Genomic DNA, 23391 nt, shown 5'->3' on the forward strand with positions numbered 1-23391 from the left:
GAATGATAGAGGCCTCTAGTGGTCAAAAGGCAGTTTTAGCATGGGCAGCGCCAATGAGGGCTTCCACCATTTTAATGTAGTCAACTGGGTGGGACTTCCAACTTCATTGGCTGATCCCTCCTGGTGACCCTGTTAGATTCATGTCCAACTGGGTCATCAGGAGCAATCAGGCAATCGTGAAGATTAAAATGGACTACTTCAAAATGAAGATAGCTTCAATGCTGTCACAGACACCGTAATGGCAAGGATACAATGAAGAGGCCTCTTTTAGTGTTGCACAGTATACAAAAACATTGGTGCTTTGCTGATACTAGTACATAAAAAAGGTTTTGGTACTGGAATTTGTGTTACTTTCAGTTCTACTGTCAAATGTGTCTCATGTCATATACAAATTGAGAGGATCGAGTCTGTCTAATAATTTATCTGAATCTTTTCAAGTGGGCAGTATCTAGCCAGGCTACGCTTGCACATGCAGCTGACACAGCGTGAGCCACCTTTGAGAAGCATGCGAGAGAGAGAAATGCAGACATAATGGCTTCTTCAAACGAAAACATACTTCCACACCAGCAGCTGCAGAAGCGAACTGTGGGACTACTTTAATTACAGAAGAGATGACATGGGACAGTCCACCGAAACAACTAAGTAAAAGGTTACAAAGCAGCGCAATGCAAGGGAAATGATTTGATATTGACATACAAATGTCTGCATCGAACCTTTAAGACCTTTTCTGTACTATCCCTCCATCACCTGATTTATCACACTCAAATAGCTCTGTCTGTGTGTGTGTGTTGCTGGCAACAACAACAGTTGGATAAGTAGTTATCCAATCATCTCTGGGCTCTGAGGCGAGAGAGAATAAGACACTCATTACAGCCCTTAAAATGCCCTGTGCCCCTGTGATCAACAAGGTTCAAACCTGAGACTCCTGCAGTGTATGCCAGAAGAGCGTAATAGGCCACCATGCCAAAGCCTTGGCAGTGACTCATGGTGCCAATGCAACTGTTCAGGTCTCAGGCAAGGTTACTCATGATCACCAAACCAGCTCAGTCACACCCCCACTCCAACAAAACCCACGTTAAAACCAAATGTTGGGAAATTGAATGGTGGAGTCAGTTAAAGGTTGTTTCTCCTTGTTACTCAGTAGAAGGGGAAGGGAGTTGTTGATTGGGTGCTGTTTTTCTATGACCCCCCCTCATTCTCCCTTGCCGTCACCCCTCCCCCCTCCTGTTTAATATCACAGGGCTGGCTCATATGACCTTGAGTGGCATCGTTGGCACGGCAAGAGAGAGAGCTGCCGCTGCCTCGCCTGCGGGCGTCCTTGAACTGGATCTGCAAGACAAAACAAACTTAAAAGACATCTCATACCTCCTCTGTACCCCTCTCTCTCTTGTTCCCTCCATCTCTCGCTAGCTATTTTTTATTCAATCTGTGCTGCTCTTATCTGTCCCCATGGTGGGAAGAGATTTATCAAGACCTCCCGATCGGACCAAGATAGAGACAGAATATCAAAATGTCTGAACGGCCTGGTTGTGTGGATATATTTTTAAACCTCCCTCCTCCTCATTCTACTGGCTGGAGCACCAATGCCATTTCAGGAGAGGAGTGTTTTTGGAATACACTGTGTGTGTGTGTGTGTGTGTGTGTGTGTTTGTGTGTGTGTGTGTGTGTGTGTGTGTGTGTGTGTGTGTGTGTGTGTGTGTGTGTGTGTGTGTGTGTGTGTGTGTGTGTGTGTGTGTGTGTGTGTGTGTGTGTGTGTGTGTGTGTGTGTGTGTGTGTGGTAAGATAACTAGCTGGCTGGTTGACCCAGGACAGAGCAGGGGTCCACTTCAGGTGTTATTTACCCAGCTAACAATTCTAGGGAGAGAGAACATTTTTGTAATGTTACCCGTAACATTCCCCTAATGTTTGAGTGTCTAGTTTTGTGTTAGTTAAGGGAACATTCTATCCACTGAAGGTAACTAGAATATTTCATAAACATCACATGAAACATACAGAAAACATGGTTGTCATGTTCTCAGAATATAAGACATTAAGGTTCTAGACGTTTCATGAGAATATTGCAAGAACATTCCTATGTCCAGTTGTCTGAGGGTTCTGCTTACCTGAGCTAGAATACCTCATGATAAGCTGTAGACTACACTATTAACCAAGAGTTGTCATCTGTATTTTTCGTAGCTGTCTATTTACCAACACAAATCAAATCTGGCACTAAGACCGCACCAAACGAGCTGTATAGGGCCATAAGCAAACAAAAAAATGCTCACCCAGAGGCGGCGCTCCTAGTGGCCGGTGATTTTAATGCAGGAAAACTGAACTCTGCTTTACCTAATTGCCACCAGCATATCATCTGTGCAACAAGAGGTGAAATAGCTCTATATCACCCTTACTCCACACACAGAGATGCTTTCAAAGTGGCCAATGAAGCGGATGCTAAGCTACAGGAGTGTTTCGCTAGCACAGACTGGTAATATGTTCTGGGATTCATCCGTTGGCATTGAGGAGTTTATCACATCAGTCATCGGCTTCGTTAATAAATGCATTGGCAACATCATCCCCGCAGTGACCGTACATGCATATCCCAACCAGAAGCCCTGGATTACAGCAAACATACACACTGAGCTAAAGCTGCTGCTGTCAAGGAGTGGGACATTAATCCGGATGCTTATAAGAAATCCCGCTACACCCTCCATCAAACAGGCAAAGTGTCAATACAGGACTAAGATCGGGTCCTACTACACTGGCTCTGACGCTCATCGGATGTGGCAGGGCTTGCAAACTATCATGGATTACAAAGGGAAACCCAGCAGCTATCGCTCTAGTGAATGGAGCCTACCAGATGAGCTGACCCATGCATGAGAACACCAGCTGTTCCGGACGACTGTGTGATCACGCTCTCAGTAGCCGATGTGAGTCAGACCTTTAAACAGGTTAACATTCACAGGGCTGCAGGTCCAGAGGGATTACTAGGATCCATACTCAGAGCATGCTCTGACCAGCTGGCAAGTGTCTTCACTGCCATTTTCAACCTCTCCCTGAACCAGTCTGTACTACCTACATGTTTCAAGCAGACCATCATAGTCCCTGTGCCCAAGAACGCCAAGGTAACCTGTCTAAATGACTATCGCCCCGTAGCACTTACATCTGTAGCCACAAAATGTTCCGAAAGGCTGGTCATGGCGCACATCCACACCATCATCCCAGATAACCTGGCGCCACTCCAAGTCGCATACCGCCACAACAGATCCACAGATGATGTAATCTCTAATGCCCTCTACACTGCCCTTTACCACCTGGACAAAATGAACACCTTCTGTAGCTCAGTTGGTAGAGCATGGTGCTTGTAACGCCAGGGTAGTGGGTTCGATCCCCGGGACCACCCATACGTAGAATGTATGCACACATGACTGTAAGTCGCTTTGGATAAAAGCGTCTGCTAAAATGGCATATATTATAATACTGTTCATTGACTACACCTCAGCATTCTACACCATAGTGCCCTCCAAGCTTATCACTAAGCTAAGGACCTTGGGATTAAACACTTCTCTTTGTATATGGATCCTGGACTTCCTAACGGGCCACCCCCAGGTGGTGATGGTAGCAACAACACATTTGCCACGCTGACCCTCAACACCGGGGCCCCTCAGGGGTGTGTGCCTAGTCCCCTCCAGTACTCCTTGTTCACCCACAACTGCGTGGCAGCACATGACTCCAACTCCATCATTAAGTTTACAGACGACACAACGGTGGTAGGCCTGACACGGACGACGATGAGATGACCTAAAGGGAGGAGGTCAGAGACCTGGCAGTGTGGTGCCAGGACAACAACCTCTCCTTCAACGTCAGCAAGACAAAGGAGCTGATTGTGGACTACAGGAAAAGGAGGGCCAAGCACATCTCCATCCACATCGATGAGGCTGTAGTTGAGCAGGTAATGAATTCACTAATGAATTATCATGGTCCAAAACACACCAAAACAGTTGTGAAGAGGGCTCGACAACACCTCTCCCCTCTTAGAATGCTGAAAAAATTCTACATGGTTCACAGATCCTCAAAACGTTCTACAGCAGCACCATTGAGAGCATCTTGACTGGCTGCATCACCGTATAGCAACTGCTTGCCATCCGACAACAAGGTGCTACAGAGGGTAGTGCATATGACCCAGTACATTAAAGGGATCAACTTCTCTGCCATCCAGCACCTCTATACCAGGCGGTGTCAGAGGAAGGCCTTAAAAATGGGCAAATACTCCAGCCACCCAAGTCATAGATTGTTCTCTCACCTACTGCATGGCAAGTGGTGTCCGTGTTTGAATCCTGGCTTAGGAAGACCACCAAAAACCCTGAAATTTCCATCCCTAACTATAAAATTTTCCGACAAGATAGAACTTCCAAAGGGGGCGGAGTTTAAATCTACTGCAGAGATAGCCTGCAGAGTTCTGTCTTACTATCCAGGTCGGTGCCCAAACAATTTGAGCTTCCACTTTTAAAAATCCACCTTTCCTAAAACAAGTCTCTCACCGTTGCTGCTTGCTATAGACCAACTTCTGCCCCCAGCTGTGCCCTGGACACCATTTGTGAATTGATTGCCCCGCATATATCTTCAGAGCCCAAGGCTTTTAGGTGACCTAAACTGGGACCCCGGCCATCCTACAATCTAAGCATGATGACCTGAATCTCACACAAATGATCAATGAACATACCAGGTGCAACCCCAAATCCGTAAACACAGACACCCTCATAGATATCATCCTAAACAACCTGCCCTCCAAATACACCTCTGCTGTCTTCAACCAGGATCTCAGCGATCACTGCTTCATTGCCTGCATCCGCAATGGGTCTGCGGTCAAACGACCACCACCCCTCTCTGTCAAACGCTCCCTAGAACACTTCAGCAAGCAGGCATTTCTAATACAGTGCCTTACGAAAGTATTCGGCCCCCTTGAACTTTGCGACCTTTTGCCACATTTCAGGCTTCAAACATAAAGATATAAAACTGTATTTTTTTGTGAAGAATCAACAACAAGTGGGACACAATCATGAAGGGGAACGACATTTATTGGATATTTCAAACTTTTTAAACAAATCAAAAACTGAAAAATTGGGCGTGCAAAATTATTCAGCCCCGTTAAGTTAATACTTTGTAGCGCCACCTTTTGCTGCGATTACAGCTGTAAGTCACTTGGGGTATGTCTCTATCAGTTTTGCACATCGAGAGACTGAAATGTTTTCCCATTCCTCCTTGCAACATGTCCTTGAGACACTGGATGCCAGGCTAAGGGAGGTCAACAGGCTGCTGCTCTCCTTACCACCTCCTGTTACCACGCAAGTTCCTGTTTCGGATCCTGCTACCACTCTGGCTTCCTCTTCTGTGGATCCCAGTCAAAAGTGATGCCTGTGTAACCTCCCTTGAAGCCTGAAATGTGGCAAAAGGTCGCAAAGTTCAAGGGGGCCGAATACTTTCGCAAGGCACTGTACCTCGCCTGGTTCACCAACTACTTCTCAGACAGAGTTTAGTGTGCCATATCGGAGGGCCTGCTGGACCTCTGGCAGTCTCTATGGGGGTGCCCTTGGGCTGACTCTTTTCTCTGTATACATCAACGATGTCGCTCTTGTTGCTGGTGATTCTCTGATCCACCTCTACCTCTACGGAGATGACACCATTCTGTATACTTGTGGCCCTTATTTGGACACTGTGTTAACCAACCTCCAGACAAGCTTCAATGCCATACAACTCTCCTTCAGTGGCCTTCAACTGCTCTTAAATGCAAGTAAAACTAAATTCATGCTTTAACCGATTGCTGCCCACAGCTGCCCGGCCGTCCAGCATCAATACTCTGGACTAGAGGTCGACCGATTAATCGGAATGACCGATTTATTAGGGCCGATTTTAAGTTTTCATAACAATCGGTAATCGGTATTTTTGGACACCGATTATGGACGTTTTTTTTAACAGGCTGACTACCTGTTATGCGAGGACAGCAAGAAGCCAAGGTAAGTTTCTAGCTAGCATTAAACTTATCTTACAAAAAACAATCAATCTTAACATAATCACTAGTAAACTACAAATGGTTGAATCACAGCCTACTTCACCAAACGAGTGATGATTTAACAAGCGCATTCGTGAAAAAAGCACTGTCGTTGCACCAATGTGTACCTAACCATAAGCATCCATGCTTTCTTTAAAATCAATACACAAGTATATATTTTTAAACCTGCATATTTAGTTAATATTGCCTAAAACAAATTTCTTATAACTAAGGAAATTGTGTCACTTCTCTTGCATTCTGTGCAAGCAGTCAGGGTATATGCAGCAGTTTGGGCCGCCTGGCTCGTTGCGAACTGTGTGAAGTCCATTTATTCCTAACAAAGACCGTAATTAATTTGCCAGAATTGTACATAATTATAACATAACATTGAAGGTTGTACAATGTAAAAGCAATATTTAGACTTAGGGATGCCATCAGTTAGATAAAATACCGAACGGTTCCGTATTTCACTGAAAGAATAAAGTTTTGTTTTCGAAATGATAGTTTCCGGATTCGACTATATTAATGACCAAAGGCTCATATTTCTGTGTGTTATTATGTTATAATTAAGTCTATGATTTGATATTTGATAGAGCAGTCTGACTGAGCGATGGTAGGCAGCAGCAGGCTCGTAAGTGTTCATTCAAACAGCACATTCGTGCATTAGCCAGCAGCTCTTCGCTGTGCTTAAAGCATTGAGCTGTTTATGACTTCAAGCCTATCAACTCCCGAGATTAGGCTGGTGCAACCGATGTGAAATGGCTTGCTAGTTAGCGGGGTGCGCGCTAATAGCGTTTCAAACGTCACTCGCTCTAAGACTTGGAGTTGCTGTTCCCCTTGCTCTGCAGGGGCCATGGCTTTTGTGGAGCGATGGGTAATGATGCTTCGAGGTGGCTGTTGTCAATGTGGTCCTGGTTCGAGCCCAGGTAGGGGCGAGGAGATTGACCGAAGCTATACTGTTACACTGGCAATACTAAAGTGCCTATAAGAACATCCAATAGTCAAAGGTATATGAAATATAAATTGTATAGAGAGAAATAGTCCTATAATTGCTATAATAACCTCAACCTAAAACTTCGTACCTGGGAATATTGAAGACTCATGTTAACCTGTTGAAGCTATGGGGGCGCTAATTTCATTATTGGATAAAAAAACGTGCCCGTTTTAAGCGCAATATTTTGTCACAAAAAGATGCTCAACTATGCATATAATTGACAGCTCTGGAAAGAAAACACTCTGACGTTTCCAAAACTGCAAAGATATTATCTGTGAGTGCCACAGAACTGATGCTACAGGCGAAACCAAGATGAAACTTCAAACAGGAAATGAGCAAAATTTTTGAGGCTCTGTTTTCCATTGTCTCCTTATATGGCTGTGAATGCGCCCTGAACGAGCCTACACGATCTGCCGTTTGCCCAAGGTGTCTGCAGCATTATGATGTATTTGTAGGCATATCATTGGAAGGTTGGTCATAAGAGACTACTTTTACCAGGTGTCCGCCCTGTGTCGAAATTGCTGCGTAATCTCCAAGCTGCACGCATTCATCCATGTGATTCAGGGGAGAGAGGAGAGTTCCACGAACGATATATCATCGAAGAGATATGTGAAAAACACCTTGAGGATTGATTCTAAATAACGTTTATCATGTTTCAGTTGATATTATGGAGTTAATTTGGAAAAAAGTTTGGCGTTTTGATGACTGAATTTTCTTTTTTTTTGGTATCCAAACGTGACGCAGAAAACGGAGCGATTTCTCCTAAACAAATAATCTTTCAGGAAAAACTGAACATTTGCTATCTAACTGAGTCTCTCCTCATTGAAAACATCCGAAGTTCTTCAAAGGTAAATTCTTTTATTTGAATGCTTTTCTGGTTTTTGTGAAAATGTTGCCTGCTGAATGCTAACGCTAAATGCTACGCTAGCTATCAATACTGTTCCACAAATGCTTGTTTTGCTATGGTTGAGAAGCATATTTTGAAAATCTGAGATGAAAGTGTTGTTAACAAAAGGCTAAGCTTGAGAGCTAGCATATTGATTTCATTTCATTTGTGATTTTCATGAATAGTTAACGTTGTGTTATGCTAATGAGCTTGCGAATAGAATTACACTCCTGGATACAGGTTTTTTTCGTAGCTAAACGTGATGAACAAAACAGAGCGATTTCTCCTAAACAAATAATCTTTCAGGAAAAACTGAACATTTGCTATCTAACTGAGAGTCTCCTTATTGAAAACATCCGAAGTTATTTTAGTTTAATGCTTTTCTGGTTTTTGTGAAAATGTTGCCTGCTGAATGCTAACGCTAAATGCTACGCTAGCTATCAATACTGTTACACAAATGCTTGTTTTGCTATTTTGCTTGTTTTGTTTTGAAAATCTGAGATGACAGTGTTGTTAACAAAAGGCTAAGCTTGAGAGCTAGTATATTGATTTCATTTCATTTGCGATTTTCATGAATAGTTAACGTTGCGTTATGGTAATGAGCTTGAGGCTGTAGTCACGATCCCGGATCCGGGATGGCTCGACGCAAGAAGTTAAAAGGAACCACCAGTTTCATATGTTCTCATGTTCTGAGCAAGGAACTTAAACGTTAGCTTTATTACATGGCACATATTGCACTTTTACTTTCTTCTCCAACACTTTGTTTTTGCATTATTTAACCAATAACCATTATTTATTCGAGGCTAAATTGATTTTATTGATGTATTATATTAAGTTAAAATAAAAGTGTTCATTCAGTAGTGTTGTAATTGTAATTATTACAAATAAATAAATAAATAGATTTTTTAAAATCATCCGATTAATCGGTATCGGCTTCTATTGGTCCTCCAATAATCAGTATTGGTATTGGCGTTGAAAAACCATAATCAGTCGACCTCTACTCTGTACGGTTCTGACTTAGAATTGTGGACAACTACACATACCTAGGTGTCTAGTAAGACTGTAAACTCTCCTTCCAGACTCCAAATAAATCTAGAATAAAACTGACTATCCTACTGATCCTTGACTTTGGCGATGTCATTTACAAAATAGCTTCCAACACTCTACTCAGCAAATTGGATGCAGTCTATCACAGTGCCATCCGTTTTGTCACCAAAGCCCCATACACTACCCACCACTGCGACCTGTATGCTCTTGTTTCATATTTGTCGCCAAACCCACTGGCTCCAGGTCACCTATAAGTCTTTGCTAGGTAAAGCCCCGCCTTATCTCAGCTCACTGGTCACCATAGCAGCACCCACCCGTAGCACACGCTCAAGCAGGTATATCTCACTGGTCACCCCCAAAGCCAATTCCTCATTTGGCCGCCTTTCCTTTCAGTTATCTGCTGCCAATGACTGGAACGAACTGCAAAAATCACTGAAGCTGGAGACTCATCTCCCTCACTAGCTTTAAGTACCAGCTGTCAGAGCAGCTCACAGATTCGACCTGTACGTAGCCCATCCAACGACCTCATCCCCATACTGTTATTTATTTAATTTATTTTGCTCCTTTGCACCCCAGTATCTCTACCAGCACACTCATCTTCTGCACATCTATCACTCCCGTGTTAAATTCCTATATTGTAATTATTTTGCCACTATGGCCTATTTATTGCCTTACCTCCCTTATCCTACCTCATTTGCAAACACTGTCTACTGTATTATTGACTGTATGTTTGTTTATTCCATGTGTAACTCTGTGTTGTTTGTGTCACACTGTTTTGCTTTATCTTGGCCAGGTCGCAGTTGTAAATGAGAACTTATTCTCAACTAGCCTACCTGGTTAAATAAAGGTGAAAAAAGTGGTACTGATGCAACAAATCTGGAACCAACAGGACCCTGAGCAACTTCTGCCCCCAAGCCATAAAACTGCTAAATAGTTAGCCAGGGTTAACTATTTAAAGTGGAACTGACAGCGTTTTAGCCACATGAAATCTTATTAAAATATGTTCATATACACCCCCAGAAAGAATAGGTGTAACGGCTCTCGTTGGTGGTAGAAAGAGTAGACCAAGACGCAACGTGGAAAGTGTTCATGATTTTACTTCACAAAACACTCAAACAAAATAACAAAATAGAAAAAGAGAACGCACAGTTCTCTCAGGCAACAGTAACTAAACAGAAAACAAGATCCCACAACTAAAGGTGGGAAAAAGCTGCCTAAGTATGATTCCCAATCAGAGACAACGATAGTCAGCTGCCTCTGATTGGGAACCATACCCGGCCAACAAAGAAATAGAAAACTAGAATGCCCACCCAAATCACACCCTGACCTAACCAAATAGAGAAATGAACAGGCTCTCTAAGGTCAGGGCATGACAATAGGACACCTTTTTTAAAAACATTTTCTGAAGGAAGGCCTTAGATATGGTCCTTTTTCATGAATTCATAGAATGTTTGGGAATGACGTACAGACAGACATTTGTGACAATTCTATATCAATACAGAGTGGGAAATTGGCCGTGTGTTTGGACAATTAATAGACACTGCAGTAAATAAAACCTAATAAAAACATCAGTCTCATCCAGGACTGGAGTCTACGCAGAACGCTGCACCATAGCAAATCAGAGCAATTTGCCTTTATGCAAATAAGTCATTTGCCACACGGGACTGCCATCATTCACTTTGAACTGGAGTGTGTTTACAGAAAGTAGCAACAGCGCAAATTTAGATAATTCGCAAGCTATCGTCAAAAGCCCCAAAATACATCTGAATGCATTCCGAATGGGTGGAGGAAGCAAACAATGTTCCAGGCCAGCTGTGATTTACAACCTGATGGCAATATTTTTGGGACTATTGGTGATTCAACATTAATCATGGATTGAACTGCATCCATCTATTCTGCCAACAATGCTTTGCTGTACGTTATTACATTTTGAGTCAAATAGAACCTATTTTTAAAACCTCTTATAAAGTTGGGTTGGTAGAATAAAATGGGAATTTTGATTTATGATTGTCTGCTTGTTTCATATATTGCAAAGTAATTAAACCGCTGTCAGTTCCACTTTAACTATTTGCGTTGACTCTTTTTACACTAACTCTTTTGACTCGTCACATATGCTGCTGTTACTGTTTATTATCTATCCTGTTGCCTAGTCAATTTATCCCTACCTATATGTACAATTACATCGTACCCCTGCACATCGACTCGGTACTGGTACCCCTTTTCTACAGCAAAGTTATCATTAATCATTGTGTATTTATTACTTCTGTTATGATTTTTCTATCATTTCTCTTTTTTTCCCGCATTGTTGGGAAGTAAGCATTTCACTGTTAGTCTACACCTGTTCTTTACGTAGCATGTGACATATTCATTTCATTAGATTTTGATTTGATATTCCAACAACACGTCACTAAACATACACAGAACATGGTTGCCATGTTCCCAGAATATAAGATATTAATGTTCTTGACACGTTTCATGGGAACTTTGCAAGAACATTTATGTGTATCAGTTGTCAGGGTGTCACCTGACGGTGCCAAGGAAACATTCCCCCAAAAATGTGTTACATTACATATCATGCCCTGTTACTGTTGCCAAGCCCATCAACACCCTGATTGGTGAACCACTGATCCACTGATTCCCAGCTCTTTTAGTCTGTTGCCAAAGTTAGGGATACTCTCACACACACACACACACACAGTGCTTTTAACATACAGGCTTTTGAACTTATTTGACACCGTTAGACATACTGTACACTGAGTGTACAAAACATTAGGAACACCATGGGAAGTTAAGCCCAGGAATTTGGGGAATTTTGCTTAAATTCATCAAAAATGTTAGCTTATAACAGTGAAACTTTTTTGTGGGATACACACAAGGCACACAAGGCAATTCTAGGTCTTGTGGCATATTTTGGTTAAACTATCCCCAATTCAATGGAATTGCAACCCTCTGCATGCACAGTGAACTCTACCATCACATGTACAGCTGATTCTCAAGATCTTGTACACTAATGAGATGCTATTGAGCCTACACTACTATATGTGTTTGAGCTAAGGACTACATGCTTTCTGGTAAGGTTTTATTACAATACTGGGTGGGGTGAATATATTTTACATGACATACATTATTTTTTGTTAACTAGTAAATAGTAGCCGACAGCAAAGTGTGTTTAAATCATTTTTAACTTGTTAACAATTTCTGCTAGTTAGTTTTTGCTACCATGTGGGTTTTAGCTTGCTTGAGCCTGCTAACCGAGGAGTGTCAATTTCCATATATGTTTAATTTTAAAACATTTATTACAAAGGACTTGTTTAATCTAACTGCTTAACTGTTTTACAGATTTTTTTCTTCTAATTTTTACAGAAAAATGCCACAGGCACGTAGAAGGAAAAGCTGTGTACATTTGCAAATACTGTGCCAAATCATATGTGAAGAATGTAACAAAGATGCAGAATCATCTGGCCAAGTGCATAAAGTTCCCTCAGGGCTCACAACAAGAAACCTCTGGCAAAAGTCCCTCTACTTATATTTGAGGTGAAAATAATGAATCAGACACCTTATCGATAGCAATAGCTCATGGTCCTCCTGGAATCAGAAGTTTTTTTGACTCAATGGAGGAACGTAGTCAGATAAATGCTGATGAATGTCTTGGTCGAGCTGTGTATGCAACTGGTTCACCTCTGATGCTCACAGGCAATGTGTATTGGAAGAGATTTCTGAATGTTCTTTGCCCAGCAACCAGACATGCTTTATCTACTAATTTGCTGGATGCAGAGTTCAACAGAGTACAAGTGAAGGTCAAGAAAATCATAGAGAAAGCAGACTGTATTGTAATCATCTCTGATGGGTGGTTGAATGTTCGTGGGCAAGGAATAATTAACTACATCATATCCACCGCCCAACCAGTATTCTACAAGAGCACAGACACAAGGGACAACAGACACACCGGTCTCTACATTGCAGATGAGCTGAAGGCAGTCATCAATGATCTTGGACCACAGAAGATATTTGCACTGGTGATAGACAATGCTTGCGAACATGAAGCCTGCTTGGTCTAAAGTGAAGGAGTCCTACCCTCACATCACACCCATTGGCTGTGCTGCTCATGCAGTAAATCTGCTCCTCAAGGACATCATGGCACTGGAAACAATGGATGCACTCTACAAGAGAGCCAAGGAAATGGTTAGGTATGTGAAGGGTCATTAAGTTATCGCATCAATCTACCTCACCAAGCAAAGTGAGAATAAGAGCACCACATTGATGCTGCCCAGGGGGGAAGGAGTCTCTCCAAGAAATGGATATATCACAGTCTGCCGAACAGCCCCATCAAGACGATCCTCCTGGATGATGTATTTTGGGAGAGTGTGGTAAGCAGCCTGAAACTCCTGAAATCTATAGCAGTAGCCATTGCACGGATTGAGGGAGACAATGCTATCCTATAATATAATAATATAATCCTGTCCGATGTTCAGACTCTGCTTGCAGATGTAAGAGAATAAATCTATACTGCCCTGCCCACTTCACTGTTGCTCATAAGCAGAGGAAACTGCAGTTCTGAACGTTGTCTCCCTTTGTTACGGGCTTTGAGCCGGTTCGTGACAATAAGCAGAGGAAACTGCAGTTCTGAAATACATCAAAAAGCGTGAAGACTTCTCCCTGACGACCAGACACGCCACAGCGTACATGTTGGACCCCAGGTATGCTGGCAAGAGCATCCTGTCTGGTGCAGAGATCAACAAGGCCTATGGTGTCATCAATACCGTGTCTCGCCACCTTGGCCTGTATGTGGGCAAGGTTCTTGGCAATCTGGCGAAGTATACTTCCAAGCAAGGGCTTTAGGATGTAGATGCAATATGGCAGTCATGCCAACATATCTCATCAGCTACCTGGTGGAAGGAACTTTGTGGACCTGAGGCTCGCTTCCCTGTTGCCTCCATCATTGTCCAAATCCCACCAAAATCAGCCACCTTAGAGTGCAACTGGTCCTTGTTTGGGAACACACACCAAAGCACGCACCAGGCTAACCAATACAAGAGTTGAAAAATTGGTGGCCATCCGGGCAAATTTGAGGCTTTTTGAGCCTGACAACGAGCCATCCTCAACAAGGTTGGAAAGTGACTGAAGATGAGGCCTCAGACTCTGATGTTCAAGAGGTGGACATTGAGGAGGTCCAGGGAGAAGACATGGAAGCCTGAGAGGAAGACAACCAAAGCTTTAGTTTCCAGACTATAATTTTACAGATGTATGCTGAAAATGTTTTTGGGAGATGCGATGGATCATTGGGGATCATTCCATATTCCGTTTTGTTGTTCAGTGAAATTATCCCATGTGAAGAGTCAATTCATTTAATTAAAGTTCAATTCTGACATTTTTATTTTTTTCTATTGGAAGGATTTAATAATTTGCAATTATGTCTACATATGATAAGGTAAAGGTTTATGTTTCTGTCTCCATATGATATGGTAAATATATCCAATGCAAAAAACATTTACATTTAAATGGTATTAATATTGTAAGTCGCTCTGGATAAGAGTGTCTGCTAAATGACTTAAATGTAAATGTAAATATTAATTTGCTTATATTTCCATGAATTTTCATATATTCCAGTTAAATTCCATATATTCCCGTTAATTCCCACGAGAAGTTTCCACCTCTGAATATTCCCCAAAATGTGCAACCCTATCCCTTACTGATGTCACTTGTGTGTATGCATAGAATTTTTCAATGCATGCACGCACTCCTATTAAATAATATATCCGGCACCGACAGAGATGGCCACCTCGCTTCGCGTTCCTAGGAAACTATGCAGTATTTTTTATTTTTTTTACGTGTCATTTCTTACATTGGTACCCCAGGTAATCATAGATTTTATTACATACAGTCGGGAGGAACTATTGGATATTAGAGCAACGTCAACTCACCAACATTACGACCAGGAATACGACTTTCCCGAAGCGGATCCTCTGTTTTGCCCACCACCCAGGACAATGGATCGATTCCCAGCCGGCGAACCAAAAACAACAACGCCGTAAAAGGGGCAGGCGAAGCGGTCTTCTGGTCAGGCTCCGGAGACGGGCACATCACGCACCGCTACCGAGCATACTACTCGCCAATGTCCAGTCTCAAGGTAGATGAAATCAGAGCAAGGGTAGCATTCCAGAGAGACATAAGAGACTGTAACATTCTTTGCTTCATGGAAACATGGCTCACTCGAGACGTGCTATCAGAGTCGGTACAGCCACCTGGTTTCTTCACGCATCACGCCGACAGAAACAAGCATCTCTCTGGTAAGAAGAAGGGCGGGGGTGTATGCCTTATGATTAACGAGACGTGGTGTGACCATAACAACATACAAGAACTCAAGTCCTTCTGTTCGCCTGACTTAGAATTCCTCACAATCAAATGTCGACCGCATTATCTACCAAGATAATTTTCTTAGATTATAATCACAGCTGCGTATATTCCCCCCCAAGCAGACACATCGATGGTCCTGAACGAACTTCATTTGACTCTATGTAAAATGGAAACCACATATCCCGAGGCTGCATTCATTGTAGCTGGGGATTTTAACAAGGCTAATCTGAAAACAAGACTCCCTAAATTCTATCAGCATATCGATTGTGCCACCAGGGCTGGTAAAACCCTGGATCATTGTTATTCTAAATTCTGCGACGCATATAAGGCCCTCCCCCGCCCTCCTTTCAGAAAAGCTGACCACGACTCCATTTTGTTGCTTCCAGCCTATAGACAGAAACTAAAACAGGAAGCTCCCGCTCTCAGGTCTGTTCAACGCTGATTCCACGCTTCAAGATTGCTTCGATCACGTGGTCTAGGATATTTTCCGTATTGCGTCAAACAAAACATTGACAAATACGTTGATTCGGTGAGCGAGATAATTAGCAAGTGCATTGGCGATGTCGTACCCACAGCAACTATTAAAACATTCCCAAACCAGAAAACGTGGATTCATGGCAGCATTCGCGCAAAACTGAAAGCATGATCCACTGCTTTTAATCAGGGCAAGGTGACTGGAAACATGACTGAATACAAAGAGTGTAGCTATTCCCTCCGCAAGGCAATCAAACAAGCTAAGCATCAGTATAGAGACAAAGTGGAGTCACAATTCAACGGCTCAGACATGAGAGGTATGTGGCAGGGTCTACAGTCAATCACGGATTACAAAAAGAAAACCAGCCCCGTCGTGGACAAGGATGTCAATAGGTCAACAGACAACGCAATCGCAACCACACTGCACACTGCCCTAACCCATCTGGACAAGAAGAATACCTATGTGAGAATGCTGTTCATCGACTACAGCTCAGCATTTAACACCATAGTACCCTCCAAACTAGTCATCAAAGCTCGAGACCCTGGGTCTCGACCCCACCCTGTGCAACTGGGTACTGGACTTCCTGACGGGCCACCCCAGGTAGTGAGGGTAGGTAACAACATCTCCACCCCGCTGATCCTCAACACTGGGGCCCCACAAGGGTGCGTTCTGAGCCCTCTCCTGTACTCCCTGTTCACCTGACGACTGCGTGGCCATGCACGCCTCCAACTCAGTCATCAAGTTTGCAGACGACACTACAGTGGTAGGCTTGATTACCAACAACGACGAGACGGCCTACAGGGAGGAGGTGAGGGCCCTCAGAGTGTGGTGTCAGGAAAACAACCTCACACTCCACGTCAACAAAACAAAGGAGATGATCGTGGACATCAGGAAACAGCAGAGGGAGCACCCCCCTATCCACATCGCCGGGACAGTAGTGGAGAGGGTAGTACGTTTTAAGTTCCTCGGTGTACACATCACGGACAAACTGAATTGGTCCACCAACACAGACAGCGTGGTGAAGAAGGCGCAGCAGCGCCTCTTCAACCTCTGAAGACTGAAGAAATTTGGCTTGTCACCGAAAGCACTCACAAACTTTTACAGATGCGCAATCAAGAGCATCCTGTCGGGCTGTATCACCGCCTGGTACGGCAACTGCTCCGCCCACAACCGTAAGGCTCTCCAGAGGGTAGTGAGGTCTGCACAACGCATCACCAGGGGCAAACTACCTGCCCGCCAGGACACCTACACCACCCGATGTCACAGGAAGGCCATAAAGACCATCAAGGACAACAACCACCCAAGCCACTGTCTGTTCACCCCACTATCATGCAGAAGGCGAGGTCAGTACAGGTGCATCAAAGCAGGGACCGAGAGACTGAAAAACAGCTTCTATCTCAAGGCCATCAGACTGTTAAACAGCCACCACTAACATTGAGTGGCTGCTGCCAACATACTGACTCAACTCCAGTCACTTTAATAATGTAAAAATGTACGTAAAAATGTATCACTTTAAACAATGCCACTTCATATAATGTTTACATACCCTACATTACTCATCTCATATTTGTATACTGTACTCTATACCATCTACTGCATCTTGCCATCTTGATGTAATACATGTATCACTAGCCACTTTAAACAATGCCACTTTTATATGTTTACATACCCTACATTACTCATCTCATATGTATATACTGCACTCGATACCATCTACTGCATCTTGCCTATGTCGTTCTGTACTATCACTCTCATATATTTTTATGTACATATTCTTCATTCCTTTACACTTGTGTGTATAAGGTAGTTGTTGTGAAATTGTTAGGTTAGATATCTCGTTGGTTATTACTGCATTGTCGGAACTAGAAGCACAAGCATTTCGCTACACTTGCATTAACATCTGCTAACCATATGTATGTGACAAATAAAATTGGATTTGATTTAATATTCATTCACCTGTATAATAGGTGCAATAGAGATTTATCATTCAAATAAATTATTACAGACATATTTCAGACATAAGGAAGTGGATGGCTGCAAACTTTCTACTATTAAACTCGGACAAAACAGAGATGATTGTTATAGGTCCCAAGAAACAAAGAGATCTTCTGTTGAATCTGACAATTAATCTTAATGGTTGTACAGTCGTCTCAAATAAAACTGTGAAGGACCTCGGTGTTACTCTGGACCCTGATCTCTCTTTTGAAGAACATATCAAGACCATTTCGAGGACAGCTTTTTTCCATCTACGTAATATTGCAAAAATCAGAAACTGTCTGTCCAAAAATGATGCAGAAAAATTAATCCATGCTTTTGTCACTTCTAGGTTAGACTACTGCAATGCTCTACTTTCCGGCTACCCAGATAAAGCACTAAATAAACTTCAGTTAGTGCTAAATACGGCTGCTAGAATCCTGACTAGAACCAAAAAATTTGATCATATTACTCCAGTGCTAGCCTCTCTACACTGGCTTCCTGTCAAAGCAAGGGCTGATTTCAAGGTTTTACTGCTAACCTACAAATCATTACATGGGCTTGCTCCTACCTATCTCTCTGATTTGGTCCTGCCATACATACCTACACGTACGCTACGGTCACAAGACGCAGGCCTCCTAATTGTCCCTAGAATTTCTAAGCAAACAGCTGGAGGCAGGGCTTTCTCCCATAGAGCTCCATTTTTATGGAACGGTCTGCCTACCCATGTCAGAGAAGCAAACTCGGTCTCAACCTTTAAGTCTTTACTGAAGACTCATCTCTTCAGTGGGTCATATGATTGAGTGTAGTCTGGCCCAGGAGTGGGAAGGTGAACGGAAAGGCTCTGGAGCAACGAACCGCCCTTGCTGTCTCTGCCTGGCCGGGTCCCCTCTTTCTACTGGGATTCTCTGCCTCTAAACCTATTACAGGGGCTGAGTCACTGGCTTACTGGGGCTCTCTCATGCCGTCCCTGCAGGGGATGCGTCACCTGAGTGGGTTGATTCACTGTGGTCATCCTGCCTGGGTTGCCCCCCCCCCCCCCCCACTTGGGCTGTGCCGTGGCGGAGATCTTTGTGGGCTATACTCAGCCTTGTCTCAGGATGGTAAGTTGGTGGTTGAAGATATCCCTCTAGTGGTGTGGGGGCTGTGCTTTGGCAAAGTGGGTGGGGTTATATCCTTCCTGTTTGGCCCTGTCCGTGGGTGTGGATGGGGCCACAGTGTCTCCTGTCCCCTCCTGTCTCAGCCTCCAGTATTTATGCTGCAGTAGTTTGTGTCGGGGGGCTAGGGTCAGTTTGTTATATCTGGAGTACTTCTCCTGTCCTATTCGGTGTCCTGTGTGAATCTAAGTGTGCGTTCTCTAATTCTCTCCTTCTTTCTTTCTCTCTCTCGGAGGACCTGAGCACTAGGACCATGCCCCAGGACTACCTGACATGATGACTCCTTGCTGTCCCCAGTCCACCTGGCCATGCTGCTGCTCCAGTTTCAACTGACCTGAGCCCTAGGACCATGCCCCAGGACTACCTGACATGATGACTCCTTGCTGTCCCCAGTCCACCTGGCCATTTTGCTGCTCCAGTTTCAACTGTTCTGCCTTCCTATTATTCGACCATGCTGGTCATTTATGAACATTTGAACATCTTGGCCATGTTCTGTTATAATCTCCACCCGGCACAGCCAGAAGAGGATGGGCCACCCCACATATGCTCTCTCTAATTCTTTCTTTCTCTCTCTCGGAGGACCTGAGCCCTAGGACCGTGCCCCAGGACTACCTGACATGATGACTCCTTGCTGTCCCCGGTCCACCTGACTGTGGACCGGGGACAGCAAGGACTGGCCACCCCACATAGCCTGGTTCCTCTCTAGGTTTCTTCCTAGGTTTTGGCCTTTCTAGGGAGTTTTCCTAGCCACCGTGCTTCTACACCTGCATTGCTTGCTGTTTGGGGTTTTAGGCTGGGTTTCTGTACAGCACTTTGAGATATCAGCTGATGTACGAAGGGCTATATAAATAAATTTTATTTTATTTGATTACCATTATATTGTTCTGTAGTTAGATTGGTAAAAACAAAGTCATGGACTTAAGGTGGATTTAACAAGTGACATCAATAAGGGATTATAGCTTTCACCTGGATTCATCTGATCAGTCTATGTCATGGAAAGAGCAGGTGTTCCTAATATTTCGTACACTCAGTGTAAAGTATATCTAAGGGTGTCAAATAAGTAAGTTGATAAACGCTGTATGTTAAGCTTGTTTGAGCTGATTTCATGGGGCTACAAATGACAAACAATCCCTTCCATTTAGGACTTATTTTATTGAAAACTGTTAGGAGAAAATATTATTTTATTGTACTGATCAACAACATTTGCCTAGAAGAAGCAAGCTCTTCTTTTATAAAAGTGTGCACTCTTTCTATAAGAAAGGTATGACGTCATTCGTGAGGCAGAGCATGGCTGTGGAATCTGACTTTGTGGCTAGTGAATTAGTTATGGGCGTTTTGGTTAGCCAACTCATTTGGATCCATTCACATAACAGACCTAGCTCATTTGGCTCCCAAATGGGTCTTTGAATCAAAATGCAATCGACCTTACAACCATGAAAAAATCGCAAGTCTCCAATGTAAAGCCCAAAAGGTAGGCTACCGTTATGTCAGATCGTGATAAGCGGGTTCAAATACATTTTTACCTGGACAAATATTTCCTATGATGGTGCCACATTGAATGTCACTGAGCACTTCAGTAAGGCCATTCTACTGTCAATGTTTGTGTATGGAGATTGCAAGGCTGTGTGCTCGATTTTATACACCTGTCAGCAATGGGTGTGGCTGAAACAGCCGAATCCACTAATTTGAAGGAGTGTCCACGTACTTTTGTATATATAGTGTACCTAAGTTTCGGTATAATGTGCAATAGAATTTGAGAATAGGATGACTTCCCTAGCAGGTCTCAAACCCAGTCCACCAACATCAAATGCTCTAACCGCTGTCCCAATAAGGGATATCGCTAGGGCATGTGCTTATTGGGTTAGTATAGTTAGGCCCTGTCCAGATGAAACCCAAACCCTCCTACCTAGGCACTTGTGTAGAGCTGAAACAACATGTTAGGTCTAAACAATAGTGTGAATGCACTTTGAAGTAAATCTCAGCTCTTAAAAATACACTCAAGAAAATATTTTATTGATAATAGTCATTCAGGAGTATCATGAAAACAACTTAATATGCCCCACCAACATTAGACAACTATACAGGAAGCCCTTCAATTGTTTAAATAAGTAAATAAAATCAATGATTAGAGAATAGTCAGATTAGTTTAGACCTGACACGGACATGGTGACGTAGCAGGACGATTGGGGTAACATAACCAGGAGGTTGTGAGTTCACATCCTTTTTGCGGACAATAACAATTACTGTATAAATGAACATGCACAATGCAATCATGTATGTCAAAGTGTGTCAAATATGTAAGTTGAAGATGTGTATGTTAAATGTGCTGTGTGTGATTATCCCTTGCCAATAGACTAAAAGCTATGAATGGATCCGTGGTTCAGCAATCAGGGTTGGCTCGGCAAGAGTAACAAGACATCTTGTCATGCATTTTTCTTTGGACACAAATGTTCTTGCAACATTCCAATGAAACGTGTTTAAACCATTCATATCTTATGTTCTTAGAACATGGCAACCATGTTTGGTGGGACATTGATGGAAAATTCTCCAAACCCAGAGAAAACAGGACACATTTATTTCAGTAGGCAAGTCAGTTAAGAACAAATTCTTACTTTCAATGACAGCCTAGTGGGTTAACTGCCTTGTTCAGAGGCAGAATGCCCGATTTTTACCTTGTCAGCTCAAGGATTTGATCTCGCAACCTTTCGGTTACTAGTCCAATGCTCTAACCACTAGCCTACCTGCTGCCCCCACATGAATGAATATCTTATGATCCGAAAATATGGCAACCTGGTTCTGGGTAAGTTCTATTTGACATTAAGGGAATAGTCTCTTGGAAACATTACTTGCACATCACAGGAATATTCCTATGAAAACCTTGACCTAATGACACTCTTAAGGGAACGTCCTCTAAAGTTGTGGGAACATTTGTTGTTAGCTGTGTACATACCAGGAAATCCCAGACTGTTTTCCCCCCTTCAATTCCAGGCTGTTGGCACAAGGACTCTGTACTGGTTCTCCCAAAAAACATCCCATTTCTCTCTCTTTTAGATATCTGACAGCTTTGTGTTGAATCATCAGCTGAAGAGGTTGCCTCTCTAACTAACTTAGAAAGGGGAGAAGCCTCTAAACAGTTGGCAGTCGATATGAACAGGCAAACCATGGTGGCTGGCAGGAATGCTAGGTCATGGTGAAGAAATGTGACATTTACATGGGTAAACAACACCATGGTGGCTGGCAGGAATGCTAGGTCATGGTGAAGAAATGTGACATTTACATGGGTAAACAACACCATGGTAGGGATGAGGATTTTAAATAATTTCACTATTAGAATAGTATCATACATTTTTGGCGGGTATCCGGATATTGAGCACTGCTGTGCGAGGGTGAGGCCGAGGCTTGCGCTCTATTAGTGCAGCTGGGGAGGTGCCAGTGAGATGGGAGCGAGCAGAGGGGGGCAGACAGCCAAGACTACCTAACTTGTAGCAGCCACTATGTTATTTATCATACCATATAACAGTGCCTATCTTGACTGGAGTAGCCAAGAGAAGTTTGCTAGGTGGGCTAATTGAGGCCATATTTTATGCCAACGGCCTACCTGTTGGTTGCTCATTGTAGCCTACTCCTTTAGCTAACTTTTAATTCTGTAATGTTATTCCATCTTACATTGTGTTAGTGAACTCTCACTACACTTGCTACAAATTGAGCCACTTTGATTGGCCAACATAAACAACAAGCTTCACACATGAAGAGTACCAGACATCTCCAAGTCTTTTTTATGGGGGGAACAAGTCATAAAAACTACATTGGAAAGTTTTATTTATTAAATTGATCATGGTATATCCTTGTATGTAATAACATCACATGAATATTTTATTTTAATTTACAAAAAGTATTTTCAGTGTTAAAATAAGCCTATACATTTTTTGGGCCGCAGAAATGAAAACTCACACTAGTATTGGTGCGGCAGGTGGCCTAGAGTGGTTAGAGAGTTGGTCCATTAACCGAAACGGTTGCTAGATTGAATCCTCGAGCTGACAAGGTAAAAATCTGTCATTCTGCCCCTGAAGAAGGCAGTTAGCCTACTGGGGAACAGTGGGTTTTTATTGTAAATAAGAATTTATTTAACTGACTTGCCTAGTTAAATAAAGGTTCAATAAAAAATAAAAGTATTTGAATACTAACGTCCGTTCGGATATTCAAACAACTGTACACATCCCTACACCAAGGTTCACTGAACCAAGTCCTCTCATTCTGTACTGTCATACTAGCCAGTCATTACTGCTACTTTCACCTGGGTTGGAAACTCAACCTAAGCCACTGTAAAGCATACAGAGGCAGAGCACTGCTCCCTTTCAACATGATGCACAGTGCAGGTCAGCCAGCTTCATGGAATAGAGCTAATATTTACACTGCACCAAGAGATGCTGTTTCAATATGTGAACTAGAAGGAAATGCGGGGTGGACTTTTCGCCTTTA

The sequence above is a fragment of the Oncorhynchus gorbuscha genome, linkage group LG16 (genome assembly GCF_021184085.1).
Source record: "Oncorhynchus gorbuscha isolate QuinsamMale2020 ecotype Even-year linkage group LG16, OgorEven_v1.0, whole genome shotgun sequence".
Lineage (NCBI taxonomy): Eukaryota > Metazoa > Chordata > Actinopteri > Salmoniformes > Salmonidae > Oncorhynchus > Oncorhynchus gorbuscha.